Below are 12,646 nucleotides of genomic sequence, written 5' to 3'. Positions count from 1 at the left end.
ATATAGGATATCAGCATACTCAGGACAAATTGTACAACAATCTTTGGGGTCCAATTTCTCCTGTTACCCTTGGTAAAATAAAAAAAATTGGATCTGAAGTACATTTTTTTGTGAAAAAAAGTTAAATGTACATTTTTTTTTAAACATTCCAAAAATTCCTGTGAAGCATCTGAAGGGTTAATAAGCTTCTTGAATGTGGTTTTGAGCACCTTCAGGGGTGCAGTTTTTAGAATAATGTCACTTTTGGGTATTTTCTATCATATAGATTCCTCAGAGTGAATTCAAATGTGATGTGGTCCCTAAAAAAATTGGTGTTGAAAAATGAGAAATCGCTGGTCAACTTTTAACCCTTATAACTTCCTTTTAAAAAAAAAATTTTGTCCCAAAATTGTGCGGATGTAAAGTATACATGTGGGAAATGTTACGTATTAAGTAATTTGTGTGATATATCTCTGTGATTTAAGGGCATGAAAATTCAAAGTTGGAAAATTGCAAAATTTTCAAAATTTTCGCCAAATTTCCAATTTTTTCACAAAAAATGCAAGTCATATCAAAGAAATGTTGCCGCTATCTTGAAATACAATATGTCACAAGAAAACAGAGTCAGAATCACCAGGATCCATGGAAGAATTCCAGAGTTATTACCTCATAAATGGACAGTGGTCAGAATTGTAAAAATTGGCTTGGCCATTAACATGTAAACAACCCTTGAAGGTAAAGGGGTTAAAAGCAATCCAGAGAACATCGTTTTTCTGCTCCATTTGCTTGTTGGCACTGCAGAATACAGCCAGATCCTTTCCATATTACAGCGGTAAAAAACAGTTATTTTAAACTGGGGTTTGTCCGCCACACGGATCACATATCAGTGCGGTCAAAATTGTACAATTTCAGGCATCAATTTCAATTTTGTGGCAGTGTTTTAGGCAAGTTATTGACACCAGTTTGCTAAAAAGAAAATAGTTACCCACAGGCCAGATATTTTACACTGGGGTTTCGCTGCCACATGAATCGCATATCAGTGCAATCAAAATTGTGCCATTTCAGGCATCAATTTAAATTTTGCTGCAGTGTCTTAGGCAAGTTATTGACACCATTTTTCTAAAAAAAATAGTTACCTACAGGCCAGATATTTTAGACTGGGGTTTTCCCTCACTTGGATCACATTTAAGTTCGCTCAAAACTCAGCAATTTGTAGTGAACATGGAAAATATTGTTCTCCATTTAAAATGGGCAAGACGTGTGGCAAGAAAGTGGATATGATGGTGATGGTGCATGCAGAGGCCAAGGTCATGGGCAAGCTGAAGTAGTGCCACAACAAACATCCATATCTTCTTGTCCTACCTTCCTATCCCAATTACTAGGGAACACCAGCAGCACATCACTATCGAACCGAACAGAGCAGTGTCAAAAGGTTGTTGGTTGGATAGTGGATAATGCTTTTAGTCACTTTGCCTCCTCCACCACCCTGGCTTTCACATGGTCAAGTCTGAGTGGCCATGAATCTGGACTGCATATTCCTCACCCTGATCCTCCTTCCTCCCGCCTTGCCGAGTGCCCGGAGATAACTGATCCCACACTTGTACACTCCGAAGAGCTGTTCAGTTTTCCATTTATAGATTTGGGCCTCTTGCCCGGTCCACTTGAAGCGGTGCAAGAGGAGATTGCATGTAGCGATGCCCAAATATTTGTGCAGCTATAGTCACATGAAGGCGACGGTGGGAAAGTGTCACAAAAGGTGGACAATGATGAGATAAAATAGCCATAAAGTCAGGAGGAGGACCAGGGTGTGGAAGTGGAGGACGAGGTGGTGGATGATATAGTAACTGACCTAAGCTGGTAGGAGGACCGTGCACAGCAGCACACAGGGGGAGGGGGCATAGCACCCCAACAGGCAGGAAGAAGCAGTGTGGTGGTGGCAGAAAGAAGGCGAATAACCGTTTCCTGTAACACCAACACGATGAAAGTTGCCAGTCAAACTGTTAGGTCTTCCCTAGTCTGGTTGTTTTCTAAAGACTCTGCCTATAACCCCCAAAAGGCCATTTGCACCACCTGCCAAGCCAGCATCAGCAGGGGTAGCAAAACTACCAGCTTGACCACCACCATCATGATCAGTCACAAGGCAGCAAAGCTCACGACTTTGTGGGCCGAACCCCTGGGTCCAGGAACAGTGTCTGCGGGTGACACCACTGCTTCTAATACTGTTGTGCGTGCAAGCCAATCATCTGTCCATGCAAAGATACCTTCTGCCCTGCACATGTCATTGCACACACTCATCTAGCACCATCAGCAAGCACGTCCACGCCCTTGCCCCACTGCAGCAATCAGCTGTCCATACCCCAGTCCTTGGAACGCAAGCGCAAGTACGCAGCCAACGCCCCACAGGCCACACTACTAAATTCCCACATTTCGCGAGTCCTTGCACTGGAAATGATGCCTTTTTATGCTTGTGGAGAAGGAAGCTTTCTGCAGCCTGATGGTGGTGGCCATCCCTCAGTACTCGGTACCCAGCTGCCACTTTTTCTCCCGCTGTGCCGTCCCGACATTACATAAGCACATGTTACACAATATTAGCCATGCCCTCAACAATGCAGTTTCTGGGAAAGTGCACCTAACCATGGACACGTGGTCAAGTGCTTCTGGGCAGGGACTGTACATCTCACTGGCGGCACACTGGGTTAACATAGCAGAAGCCGGGATCCACTCAGACCTTGGGATGGAACACGTCCTCCCGACGCCGATGATTGCGGGACCTAGGTCAATCAGGGTTGTCCCCACAGTCTTCAGCACCTACATCTCATCCTCCTCCTCTCCAGCCTCCATCTCCAAAATGACCACATCAATCACAACTGAAAGCACTGCAGCACTGCCTCAGCCAAGCATCAAACTGTGCTGAAGCTAATATGTTTAGGTGAAAAACTGTTAGAATCTATTTCATATTGACCATCCGCCATCTTGTTGTGGTTTTCTGGCTGCTGGTCTTGTTCCTCTGGTGCTGAGTTTGTCTTAGGTCAGGTGATTGTATCACCCTTTAATACCATGCACCTGCCCCCCATTCCTTGCTGGACAACAGTGTTATTCTGCTAGTGTTCTGGCTTGGTGCTTTGATTGCTTTCTGTGTGTGATATTGTGCAGTTTTGGGTCCTCTAGTTCTGCCTGTTTTTGTTTTTACGTTTGTTTCTGCAACTCCCTCTATTTTCCTACTAGGAGATTACCTGTTTTGTTCCCAGTCCCTAGGTCATTCAGGGATTCCCTTCCCCCTACCTATAGGTCTTCGTTTGAGTTTAGCCTAGGCTTTGTTGATGGGTCTATTCACAAGGAATAGGTTGCCCACTCCATCGTAGGGTTTCAGCCTAGTCCTAGTACAGGGTCAGCTTTCCCCCTTCTACCCTAGTCTTGAGTTGCAGATCCGTAACACAAAACACACAATGCAGAAGAGTTGTGGACAGTTTTGAAAGAGCAGGCAGATCTGTGCCTGACACCGCTGAACCTACAGTAAGGCATGATCGTGTATAACAATAGCTAGAACCTGGTGGCTCTGAGGCGAGGCTAGCTCCCACACGTGCCATGCCTGACCCATGTGCTTAGCCTCATCTTTCAGTGATTTCTCAAAACCTACCCGTATCTGCTTGATCTGCATGTGAAAGTATGTGCTTGTGTGCCCATTTTGTTGGTGACAATGGCAGGAACTTGGTGGCGGCTCTGAGGCAAGACAAGCTCACACATGTACCATGCCTGGCCCATATGCTTAACCTCATTTTTCAGTGGTTTCTCAAAAGCTACCCAGATTTTCTGGATCTGCTAGTGAAAGTACACCACCTGTGTGCCCATTTTAGAAAGTCAGCTACAGCTTCATCCTCCCTTGCCGTGCTTCAGCAGCTTTTGCAGCTTCCGATTAACCGACTGATGTGTGATGTCCCCATGCATTGAAACTCTACACTGCAGATGTTGTAAAGCATTTGTGAGCAGAAGAGGTCAGTTGTTGACTACTAGCATCAACAAGGCCGTCGTTATTTAGTTCAGACTCCACATATAAGACCTCAGGAGTGGACATGGATGTCAGACATATGTACCATCCTCCAAAACTTTGAGGACTCCACCAAGATGGGAAGCGGCGATGACGCCATAATTAGCGTCACAATCAAAGAAGATTAATTTCAGGCGGAGTATGATGAGATGGAACAAGAAACCATACAGGGTGATTACACACAGCCCAACCTCATCTCATCCCAAGGAGGATTGCGTGGCATTGAGGAAGAGGAGGAGGAAGAACAAGAGCTACTTTCTTGTGCTATAGACGGTACTACAAGCACAACTGTCATACCGTCTGTTCAGCGTGGACGGCCTAAGGACAGGGAGGAGGAGGAAAGCATGGTCAGTCATCCTCTTGGTGATGACACGTAAGTCTTGCCTTTTAGCAGTCTGACACGCATGTCTAAATTTATGTTACGCTGCCTTTCCCATGACCCTCGTATGCTCAAATTTTGGGTGACAGTCATTACTGGATGGTGACACTTCTAGGCTCACTCTACAAGGAGAACTTTCTATCGCTTATTCTAGAGGCACACATGTCTACTAAAATGGGGTAGTACCAGAAGGCCCCTGGTGCAGAATTATTTAAAAAATTCCCATCTGAAAACGCTGGAGGCAGAGGTCACAGTTAATTGGACAGCCAAGGAGTACAGGCAAGGTGTGATGTCCGCCTGTAAGTCTGGGCTGCAGTAAGACAGCACCCCGAGCAACCCCGATACCCTTTACCCCTATACAGGGATCTGGATTTACAGCAGAGCCCAGGAGGCGCTGTCTGAATATGAGCAGCGGGCCAGAGCAGGACGGTCGCCAGAGAAGGGTTAAAAACGGGACCAAAAGCGAAGTCAGAAATCCGAGTCTTAACCAGGCGGGCAGCAAAGGTACAAAAACGGCAGGCAATAGCAGAGTCAAATTCAGGCCAAAGTCAGAGTAATAAACCAGGAGGACGGCAGGGGTACAGAATGGTTAGGCAGTAGCAGAGTCAGAAATCCAGGCAAAGGTCAGAATCAAGGATAGCAAATAACAACTAGCACACGGGGGAAACCAAGACTATATCTGGCAGCCTGCAAGACAGGCCCCAAGGTATTTGAAGGATCAGGCTATCCCTCACAGGCTCACAGTCTGATGATGCCATTCGGACCGCCCCCAGGACCAGGCCAGATGGTGATGCCTCAACCCTTTCATGACTGACAGAGGAGCGGAGCCTGCGCCCACCAGATGCCTGCGCAGGAGCACCTTCTCTGTCACCACTACCTACGGGGAAACCATGGCGCCTCCTAGTGGCCGAGGCAGGAACAGCCGTCCCCGAGTCTGACGGTGATGTGACCGCCCGCTGCCTCCCAGTGGTTGGGACCTGAACAGCAGTCCCTGTATCTGACGACGACGTGACAGTCCGGTGCCTCCCAGTGGCTGATGCAGAAGCAGCAGTCCCTGTGTCTGACGGCGACGTGACAGTACCCCCCCTTCTAAGAGGGGCCTCCGGACCCTCAAAACCAGGTTTGTTAGGGTGAAGGAGGTGAAATTTTCTAATCAGACCTTTGGCGTGGATGTCACTTGCAGGAACCCAGGACCTCTCCTCCGGGCTGTAGCCCCTCCAGTGCACCAGGTACTGCATGGTACCTCTCACTAAGCGGGAGTCAAGAACACCCTGAACTTCGTATTCCAAGGTGCCCTTGACCAAAACTGGAGGAGGAGGGGACTGGACAGGATGGATTGGAGAGCGGTACAACTTGAGGAGAGATTTGTGGAAAACATTAGGTAATTTAAAAGACTGAGGGAGCTTTAAACGAAAAGCTACCGGGTTAATCACTTCCAATATTTCATATGGACCAATGAATCTGGGACCCAGTTTGGCAGGCGGCACTTAAGCTTGATATTCTTGGTGGAAAGCCAGACCTTGTCCCCAACTCCCAGGTGTGGTCCCTGGGATTGCTGTCTATTTGCAGCCAAAGCTTGTCTAACCTGGGACCCCTTCAAGTTTGTGTTTACTTCCGACCTGATAGTCTTTAACCGATGTATAGATTTTTCTACCCCCGGAAGTCCAGACAACGTGGCCGAAAATGAACCAAAGCGTGGGTGCAGCCCGAGATTGCAGTAAAAAGGGGTAGTTTTGATGGACTCCTGGTATTGGTTGTTCAGGGCGAACTCAGCTAATGGCAGATGTTCCACCCAGTCGGATTGATGCTCCGATACATAACAGCGGAGATACTGCTCCAAAGCCTGGTTGGTGTGTTCCGTTTGACCATTGGTCTCAGGGTGGTAGGCAGAGGAGAAGGACAATTCAACACCTATGCGTTTGCAGAATGCCCTCCAGAACTTGGAAACAAACTGAGTACCCCTGTCGGAGACAATATTCACCGGAGCGCCGTGCAATCGTATAACATGAACTACGAAGAGCTTACTCAAAGTTTCAGAACAGGTAAACCTGACAGGGGAACAAGATGACACTGCTTACTGAACCTATCCACCACGACTCAGATACACGTCTTCCCTTCTGAGGGCGGCAGGTCAGTAATGAAGTCCATGGAGATGTGGGTCCATGGACTCTCAGGAATGGGCAAGGACTGGAGCCAGCCGGCAGGGCGATTATGGGGGGACTTGGCGGGGGCACAGATTTCACAAGCTGACACAATCTTTACAATCCTTAACCACCGTTGGCCACCAAAAATTCCTAGTCACCAGTCTGGTGGTATTATTGACACCAGGATGGCCTGCCAGAACGGAGTCGTGCGACTCTTTCAGAACTTGCAGGCGAAACATGGCCGGAACGAACAATTTTTGAGGAGGCGTCATGTCAGGGGCTTGTTCTGGGGACCCACGGATCGCTTCCAGAAGGTCCAAAGACACAGCCGAAACAACAATCCCATTGGCCAATATAGGAACCGGTTCAGAGTCCTCAGCTTGTGAGGGGCAAAAACTGCGAGAGAGGGCATCAGCCCTTACATTTTTAGTACCTGGACGAAAGGTGATTACAAAGTCGAATCTCGAGAAAAACAAGGCCCACCTTGCCTGTCTAGAATTCAGCCTTTTGGCTGACTCCAGGTAGGTCAAGTTCTTGTGATCTGTGATCACTGTAATTTTATGTTTCGCACCTTCGAGGAAGTGACGCCATTCCTCGAAGGCCCATTTTATGGCCAACAATTCCCGATTCCCTATATCATAGTTTCTCTCCGTAGGAGAGAACTTTCGGGAAAAGAAAGCACATGGACGAAGTTGCGTAAGGGCTGTCGTGCCTTGTGAAAGCACTGCCCCCACTCCAACCTCAGAGGCATCCACCTCTACCACAAACGGCCAAGCTGGATTAATACTGGGTTAGCCACAAAACACTCTTTTAAAGAAGAAAATGCCTGAAGTGCCTCAGGTTTCCAATTAGCCAGGTCTGCCCCCTTCCTGGTCAAATCCGTGAGTGGCTTGGCAATCTCTGAGAAACCCTTGATAAATTTGCGGTAGTAATTGGCAAACCCTAAGAATCGCTGCATTGCTTTTAGCAATTTGGGTTGTACCCAGGCTTTAATAGGTTGGATCTTGGCAGGATCCATGCGGAAACCTTTGCCTGAGACCATATATCCCAAAAACTGTACCTCCTCAGCAAAAAAACCACATTTCTCCAGTTTAGCAAACAAGGAGTGTTCTCGCAGTCTCTGCAGCACAGAACAGACGTGTTGAGCGTGTGTCACAGGGTCAGCAGAGTAAATCAAAATGTCATCCAAATACACAACTAGATACACCCCACAAATGTCTCTGAAAATATCATTTACAAAATGTTGAAACACGGCAGGTGCGTTGCTGAGTCCGAACGGCATTACGAGGTACTCAAAGTGGCCAAGGGGGGTGTTAAACGCGGTTTTCCACTCATCGCTGTCTCTTATGCGGACCAGATTATATGCCCCCGGAGATCAAGTTTAGTAAACCAACGGGCTCCCATTAGCTGATTAAAAAGATCAGGGATGAGTGGAATCGGATACTGTTTTTTAATAGTGATTGCGTTTAATTCCCGGTAATCAATGTAGGGTCTGAGACCTCCATCTTTCTTTTCCACAAAAAAGAACCCGGCCCCAACTGGTGAAGTGGACGGTCTAATAAAATCTTTTTGTATACTTTCTGCTATGTAGTCCTTAATGGCCTGACGCTCTGGACCGGAGAGATTAAATATTCTCCCCTTTGGGAGACGGGCATCCGGACTCAAGTCTATAGGGCAATCATATTCTCTATGAGGGGGTAATTTCTCAGATTCCACTTTAGAAAAGACATCCTCATAGTCCCTGAAGGCATAAGGTATGACGGGGGTTGTAACATTAACCTGGTTCACTGCTAGCTATATGCAGTTATCCTGACATTGTGGACTCCAGCGCACGATATCAGCAAGGTGCCAGTCAATGACAGGATTGTGCTTGTATAACCATGGCATACCTAAAACAACTGCGACTGATTAAATTATCGACCACAAAAAATGAGATATGTTCAGTATGTAATGCCCCCACTGACATAGCAATTCTTGGAGTAACAAATTCCACTCCACCCTGAATAATAGATGTGCCATTGATAGCAGTGGTTTTAATAGGGGCATTCAGCCTCAGTAACGGTACACCCAGATTCCTGGCAACCAGAGAATCCATGAAATTTCCCTCAGAGCCACTATCCACATAAGCTTTCAAGCACAGAGATTTCTTACAAAAAGAGAGAGAGACAGGTAACAAAACTTTAGCCGCATTTGCGGGCAATACCTGAGCCCCCGGGAAGGTTTGACCAGAGCTGCCCAGGGGCCGACGTGCCAGGACTGTGGATCTCTGATGTCTGACGTTTTCTCTGAAGTCTCCAGACTGCAGCATGCTTGTGTTGGAGGATGAAAGTGCTGCTCCAGGCTGTGCACTGAAACAGGTAACAGGTGCTTTAGCCAATTAGTCAGCTCAGGCAGGAGAGGAGAGAGGAAAGAAAAAAAAAAAAAAAGTTCAGGGAGAATGCTTTTATGTATATGCGATATATATAAAAACGATTTTTTAGGGCCAGATATAATGTGACGTCCGCCTGTAAGTCTGGGCTGCAGTAAGACAGCACCCCGAGCAACCTCGATACCCTTTACCCCTATACAGGGATCTGGATTTACAGCAGAGCCCAGGAGGCGCTGTCTGAATATGAGCAGCGGGCCAGAGCAGGACGGTCACCAGAGAAGGGTTAAAAACGGGACCAAAAGCGAAGTCAAAAATCCGAGTCTTAACCAGGCGGGCAGCAAAGGTACAAAAACGGCAGGCAATAGCAGAGTCAAATTCAGGCCAAAGTCAGAGTAATAAACCAGGAGGACGGCAGAGGTACAGAATCGTTAGGCAGTAGCAGAGTCAGAAATCCAGGCAAAGGTCAGAATCAAGGATAGCAAATAACAACTAGCACATGGAGGAAACCAAGACTATATCTGGTGGCCTGCAAGACAGGCCCCAAGGTATTTGAAGGATCAGGCTATCCCTCACAGGCTCACAGTCTGATAACGCCATTCGGACCACCCCCAGGACCAGGCCAGCTGGTGATGCCTCAACCCTTTCATGACTGACGAGGAGCGGAGCCTGCGCCCACCAGATGCCTGTGTAGGAGCCCCTTCTCTGTCACCACTACCCACGGGGAAACCATGGCGCCTCCTAGTGGCCGAGGCAGGAACAGCCGTCCCTGAGTCTGACGGTGACGTGACTGCCCCGCGCCTCCCAGTGGTTGGGACCTGAACAGCAGTCCCTATATCTGATGGCGACGTGACAGTCCGGCGCCTCCCAGTGGCCGAGGCAGGAACAGCAGTCCCTGTATCTGACGGCGACGTGACAGTCCGGTGCCTCCCAGTGGCCGATGCAGAAACAGCAGTCCCTGTGTCTGACGGCGACGTGACACAAGGTAGACGCAACTCCAATCCAGCAGAGGCAGGGGAACACTCGCAAAGTTCTGGTAGAGTTTTCTCAGACTCTCCCTTCACACTGGCCCTGAGGTGTGGGGTACTCTCACAAGGAGTGCAAAGTTTTGGAAGATGCTGAGGGAGTACCTTGCTGACCATACCAACGTCCTCCGTGATTCCTCTGTGCCTTATAATTATTGGTTATCCAAGCTGGACATGTGGCGTGAGCTGGCTCTCTACGCCTTGGAGATCCTGGCCTACTCTGAAGCTAGCGTTTTGTCAGAGCGGGTTTTTAGTGCCACTGGTGGAATTATAACTGATAAGCGCATTTGCCTGTCAACTGAAAATGCTGACAGGCTCACTCTTACAAAAATGAACAAGAGCTGGATTGGGCTAGTCTTCTCAACAGCACCGAATGATAGCATCGTAACATAAACTCAAATCCAGTGACTTTTTTTGGGAGGTCTATTCCCATGCACCTCTTCACACCCACACATGGGCATACGCTTCCTGATTTTGACTATTTGTTGTTGTCCTCCTCCTTATCTAGATTACCAGGGTGACCGGGGTCTGTGATGCAACACCCACATAATTTTTTTAAAGGGTGATTATGATGCCTATACCAAAAAAATGGTTTTACATTATGTTCATGTATACCCCCCAGTGGTAAATGTTTGTCAGCCCATAGAGTTAGTGCATGGGCATTACAGGTATAGGAGACCTGCTCCTTTCTAATGGGAACATTTTTTAAAAGGCCCTCTTCCATGTGACAGCCCTTGCATTCACTACATAGGCAAACACTATGTGAGACCCACTTCCTAATAAGAGTAACATTGTTTTCATTAGATCCTCCTGTAAGTCTTATCAAAGGGGTATTGGGGTGTGTCCAAATATGTAGCAGCTGTTGCATTCACTGCTTAGGCAAACAGTATGGGTGCCCCACCCCCTTTTGTGCCTCCACCCCCTTTTGTGCCTCCACCCCCTGGTTGGGACCCCCAGTAGGAAGTGGGCCGCTTTCCCACAGAACATTCCATCCCCTGGTATCTCTGGACCAGTCCGACCAGTTAATCGGCATTCTGGTGATCACCATGGGTAGCCCAAGTCTGTATGGGCCTTGGCAGGGAGTGCACAAACCAGTCCATCTTCGCAGGCATAGAGGACTCTGGCTGCAGCCACTTCTGGACCAGGTGCAACAGGTCAAATATTTGGGAGCGCGGTAGTTTGTCCCAGTGATACGCCCAATGGTGACCCCGCTGTGCCTTGAGAGTAATTGTTATCTCCAAGGGTGCAAGAATCTCCGATTTTAGCTTGCCATACACTTTAGCATCCTGCAAAGCTAAATTATAGCATGCTTTCTGGGTTTCCTCCCATGAAGCATGGCACCAGTACCTCTGATCACTGCTCTGGCAGGAGTTTCTCCCTCTCAGTGACCCTTTCAAACACCGTCAGGAAAGCTTCAAAATTGCAATGTTCCATTATAGATTATTCAGCCTCAAAAATGCAGTTGTCCAATGCACACTGTTCAGCTTCAACAATGCAATTCCCCACTGCAATTTCTTCAGCTTCAACATAGAAATTCTCCAGTGCAGGTTTTTCAACCTCAACACTGCATTTCTCCACTGCAGGTTCTTCAACCTCAACACTGCAATTCACTGCAGGTGCTTCAGCTTCAATATTTCAATTCTTCACTGCAGGTTCTTCAGCCTCAACACTGCAAATTTCTACTGCCATTACTTCAGCCTCAACACTGCAATTCACTGCATGTTCTTCACCTTAAATATTGTAATTCTCCACTGCAGGTTCTTCAAATACAATATTGAAATTCTCCACTGCAGTTTATTCAGCCTCCACATTTCAATTCACCACTGCAGTTTATTCAGCTTCAACACTGCAATTCTCCACTGCAGGTTTTTCAGCCGGTTTTTCGGCCTTAACACTGTTATTCACTGCAGGTTCTTCAGCTTCAATATTGCATTTCTGCACTGCAGGTTTTTCAGCCTCAACAATGAAATTCACTGCAGGTTCTTCAGCCTCAACACTGCAATTCTCCACTGCCGGTTCTTTGGCCTTAAGACTGTTATTCACTGCAGGTTCTTCAGCCTCAACACTGCAATTCTCCACTGCAGGTTCTGCAGCCTCAAAACTGCAATTCTCCACTGCCGGTTCTTCGGCCTTAAGACTGTTATTCACTGCAGGTTCTTCAGCTTCAATGACAAATAAAGAGAAAAGTATATGCACATAAATAGGGATCACCACACACTAATATAATCAAGAATCAAATTTTATTATAGTGAACACAACAAGCAAACACTTAGTTTAAAAACAATTAAAATGTCTGAACTCACAGACACACATAGACAAAGACAATGGGTCATGTTAATAGACAGTTAAATACTGTGGGCCACAGAATTAACCATTTAATCAAATAACAAATATCTACTGAATTTCAATATCTGGGATCTAACACCACAGGTTATCAATCCCAATCTTATTCATTGTCATAATATCATGGTGTTAATACAAATATACCAGAATATCTACATATCAAGTCCTATAGGGAAACACTGTGACTGCATAAGTGATACACAGGCAAAATAAACGCCATGTGTATGCATCAAATTCTCAACATGTTACCACTAAATCAAATACAAGAAAATAGGGACAACATAGCCCCTTTCCCTAACATGATATCACCTGATTTATCAGGACAAGCAGACCAATGGTTAAATTGTATGGGACCCCCAAACCCAC

This window comes from Dendrobates tinctorius, unplaced genomic scaffold, assembly GCF_039654945.1.
Source record: "Dendrobates tinctorius isolate UK_male_01 unplaced genomic scaffold, ASM3965494v1 ptg000086l, whole genome shotgun sequence".
NCBI lineage: Eukaryota > Metazoa > Chordata > Amphibia > Anura > Dendrobatidae > Dendrobates > Dendrobates tinctorius.
This window is presented reverse-complemented; position numbering follows the sequence as displayed.